We start from the raw sequence: 4911 nt of genomic DNA on the forward strand, positions 1-4911 counted from the left end.
CAGCAGGGAAGAAAGGTTGCTGGCTCTTTGAAAGCAGTGATAAGAAACAGGGAAGTGAGCATGGAAGTGAAAAAGTTACTACATGACAGTATTGTGATACCAACTCTAACGTATGGAAGTGAAGCTTGGACGTTGTTGGAAGGACACAAGTCAAGAGTGAGAGCCGTGGAAATGAGCTATTTAAGAGGAGCCTGTGGAGTCACATGGAGAGACAGGCTGACGAATGAGGATATAAAGGAGCGTTGTGGTGTTGATGTGGATGTGATAGGAAGCGTTATGAGGAACACACTGAGATGGTTTGGCCATGTGGAGAGGATGGAGGGTCAAAGACTGACGAAGAGAGTGTATGTGAGTGAGGTGGAGGGGGAAAGAGGGAGGGGGAGGCCGAGGATGAGATGGAGAGATGGGGTGGAGAGGTATATGAGAGAGGGGGGTGTGAGTTGGGAGCAGGGGAGTGAAATGGCGGGGGACAGGGCGACTTGGAGGCGATTTGTTTGTGGCCACCCCAAACGGGATTGAGGCGTCTGGCAATAGATAGATAGATAGATAGATGTATTTTCTCCCCACGGATCAATTTTTCCGCCGACCTTGAGTCTCTCCATGGATGCAGGTTTCCTAAATGGACGTATACCCATGGACATATTATTCACAATGAACCTATTTTCCCCATAAACCTGTTATTCGACGTGGTTAATATCACCCACTGATGCGTACAGTTGAAACACAGACCTCTTAACCGACAGACGTATTGCACTATGGACCTGTTGTAACCCACTGGATATATATACCTACTTCAGCATGATTCCAGAATAATATCCTCTGTGGACCGATTTTCGGCACACTGATCTATTCCCAACTCGGACGTATTCACTCAAATGACCTAATCCCAGAGGCCTGTTTTCCCACAATCCGTCCATCCACCTACACACCCACCCATCAACGCATATACCCACAACCTTACTCAGTACAATACTGTATGTCTCAAAAATAGGACAACATAAACCCGTCTTTTGCCTTGTCGTACAGGTAGCCCCACCACCCACCCCACTAAATGCACGAACCTCATTCCACCCCACTTAACCAGACCAACAACGCTTTCCCTCCCTCTCGCCCACGCACGCCACCTAATCCGCCTGTGAAACCACCAGCCTATAGTAACCAATCCACCCATCCACTCACCAGCCTACCAACCCGCATACCGTGCTCCAGAAGTCAGATGACTGGCAATCCAACACACACACACGCGCACACACACACACACACACACACACACACACACACACACACACACACACACACACACACACACACATACAGGCGGAGTGGATTTCCTTACACGAAAGATGAGCCTCACCGCTTAACTCAGTCTGTCGGTAGAAAATAGTACTCTTTACAGAGAGATTGCCAGGCCGTAGATAATGGGCTTCATTTCGTCTACATACACATGATTTTATGCAATACCAGTAAATAACGTGCTCGAGCTAAACAGTGAATTTTTCCTTTGCCTGATAACGAAGGAGTTTATTTATCCCAGTATAATGTCTCGTCGGACAAAATGAAAGATGGGTTTTATTCTGGGTAACGCCAGTTGATTTAATCAAATTATTAGGCAGGCCGCGTAACTTCTGTTAAATGCCATATGTTCGCTTTTTTTTTTTTTCTCTGGTGGTTGGCACCTGGAGATTTCTGGCAAACTCATGAGTATTTTTCTCATTAGCTGGTTATCTCTCTCTGGACAGAGAGGCAAATTATTTTCTTAAGCACAGCTTTTTGTTATATCAACAGCATTTATCTCGTAACTCGTTATTCCTCCAATAGCAATCCTTAAAACAAAACAAAAAAGACCATTTATCACAAAGCAAGGCAAGTTCTAGTAACTGATGGAAGAAATATTCATACTGTGGCCTGTTTTCAACTAAGCACAGGAATCCAGGGTTTCTCATCCCTTGCATTTCCCTGTGCCAGTCTGCCTCCACCTCATTTCTCCAAAATTCAAAGGCGCCCACCATACAAGTCTCTGTCTCTGTCTGTCTGTCTGTCAGTCTGTCTGTCTCTGTCTCTCTCTCTGTCTCTCTCTCTCTCTCTCTGTAACAAATGAATGCTTCGAACTTGTTCATTCTTTGTGTTCGCTGATTCAAATTTACAGTACAGGAAGCCGTGGAGTGAAATCAAAGAAATATATTTGTCACTTGAGAAAAAAAAAAAGTTACTAAATAATAAATGTGATATATTCGTGTTATCAGAGTCAAACCTTCAGAGTAAATATTACTACTGCTTTACCATTAGTGTCCCCTCTGTGGCGGGGGGTACACAATCTGGCCGCACTATGGAGTGGTACTATTACTCTGCGGTCAGGTTGTGTTAGGAAGAACACTGCGTGTCGTAAAAGGCGACTAAAAGGGGCAAGGTTAGGGGACTAGGGACCCCCTCCTCTGTTTTTTAGTTCCTAAAAAGAGACAGGCCAAAGAAAGAGATGGGGGATTGAAATCCCAGTACCCTGAAGATTGGGTCTATGAATGTGCGTGGATGTAGTATGATTGAGGCTAAAAGGGAGGAGACTGGGAGAATGTTTGTGAGAAGAAAGTTGGATGTGTTAGCTTTGAGTGAAACGAAGATGAAAGGGAAGGGTGAGTCTATATTTGGAAGTGTGAATGGAAGATTGTCAGGTGTTGACAGAGGAAGGGCAAGAGAAGGTGTGGCCTTGTTGGTGAGTCCGAAAGTACAGCAGTGTGTGATTGAATGGAAGGAGATGTCATCGAGACTGATGTGGGTGAAAGCGAAATTTGAACGTGAGTTGTGGGTGTTTGTGAGTGCATATGGGCCTGGTAGTGAAAGGGATGAAGAAGAGAGGGAGTCTTTCTGGAATGATGTTGATGAGTATCTGCAGAGTTTTGGAGCGAATGTGAATGTGGTAATGATGGGAGATCTGAATGCTAGAGTGGGAAATGTAGCATTTGAAGATGTGGTTGGTATGCATGGTGTGTCTGGAAGAAATGAAAATGGGAAACGAATGACAGGGATGTGCGTTGAGCGAGAGATTGTGATTGGAAATACGCTGTTTGAGAAGAAAGATATTTATAAGTATATATGGGTGAGACAGGAGGGTGGAAGGGTTGTTGATAGAGCTTTGATGGACTACGTGCTTGTGTCCAAGAATGTAATAGGAAGATTGTTGGATGTGAGAGTTCTGAGAGGGGAGGGTGGAGGTATGTCTGACCACTATCTGGTGGAGGGAAAGTTAAGAGTAGATAAGAGATGGGTGACGGCTAGGAGGGTTAAGTGTGGGAGGGAAGTTTTGAAAGTGAGTTGGATAAAAGAGAGAAAGTTATAGAATTTCGGGAGAAATTGAAAGATGAGTGGAATGCAGTGAAAGATCAGGAAAATGGCAGTGTGGAGGAGGAATGGCAGTTGTTTAAGAGTGCTGTGGTGGGGCATGCAGAAGAGGTGCATGGTGTGAGACGTGTGGGTGGTGGTGTAAGAAAAGGAAGTGAATGTGGTGCGAGGGAGTAAGTATGGCTGTGGCTGAGAAGAGACGTACATATAAAGTGTGGCTGCAGAGGAAGGATGAGGTATCATATGAGAGGTATAGGGAAAAGAGGAATAGGGCGAGAAGGCTGTGCGTGATGCTAAAGTGGCAGCAGATGAGAGGTGGGGTAGGCGGTTAACTGAGAATTTTCAACAGAATAAGAAAATGTTCTGGAAGGAGGTGAAAAGGGTGCAAAAGGGAGAGTTTGGGAAGGAAGAGCGAGTAAAAGCAGAGGATGGAAGGATGCAGTAAGGAAGAGATGGGAAGAGTATTTTGAAAGATTGTTAAATGTAGAGGAGGAAAGGGTGGCTGAGATTATGGCAGATGGAAGGGTGCAAGGAATAAATGTGTTGGGAGAGTTGAATGATTCTTTGATCACGACGGAGTAAGTGGAGAAGGCAGTAAAGGAGATGAAAACAGGGAAAGCTGCAGGTATGGATAGGTGTGCCGGGGAATGCCTGAGGGGTGGTGGAGTAACTATTGTTGACTGGTTAGTAAGATTGTAGAATGTGTGCTTTGTGAAAGGTATGGTGCCAATTGACTGGGCAAGTGCTTGTGTGGTCCCGGTGTATAAAGGCAAGGGTGATAAATATGAATGTACTAGTTTTAGGGGTATAAGTCTCTTGCGTGTTGTAGGTAAGGTGTATGGTAGAGTGTTAATTATAAGAGTTAGAGAGGGTACAGAGGGAGTGATTGGTGATGAGCAGTGTGGCTTTAGGAGAGGGAGAGGATGCGTGGATCAGGTGTTTGCTGTGAGACAAGTGTGTAAAAAGTATTTAGCGAAAGGCAAGGATTTGTTTTGGGCATTCATGGATTTAGAGAAAGCATATGATAGGATTGATAGGGAGGCTTTGTGGACTGTTTTAAGATTGAATGGGCTTGATGGTAGGTTACTAAAAGGGGTGAAGAGTTTTTATGTAAATAGTATAGCATGTGTAAGAGTGGAAAATGCTGTGAGTGATTGGTTTCCTGTGAGAGTGGAGTTGCGACAGGGATGTTTGATGTCGCCTTGGTTGTTTAATATTTATAAGGTTGGTGTTGTAAGGGAGGTGAATGCAAGAGTTTTAGGTGCAGGCCTGAGTCTGGTGAATGTTGATGGTGGAGAGTGGAATCTGAAGCAGCTTCTGTTTGCAGATGATACTGCACTGGTGGCTGATTCAGAGGAGAGATTGAGACAGTTGGTAGAGGAGTTTGGAAGGCTGTGTGAAAGGAGGAAATTGAAAGTAAATGAGAATAATAAGAGTAAAGTGATGAAGTGAACGAGGTTGGTAGATGGTAGTGGGATGAATATAGTTTTGAATGGTGAGTGGCTTGAGGAGGTAGTGTTTTAAATATTTAGGGTCACATGTTGCCGTGGATGGAAGAATAGATACAGAAGTGAAGTT

The sequence above is a fragment of the Coenobita brevimanus genome, chromosome 58 (assembly GCF_032717465.1).
Source record: "Coenobita brevimanus isolate Jiangsu-jjx chromosome 58, ASM3271746v2, whole genome shotgun sequence".
In the NCBI taxonomy this organism is placed as follows: Eukaryota; Metazoa; Arthropoda; class Malacostraca; order Decapoda; family Coenobitidae; genus Coenobita; species Coenobita brevimanus.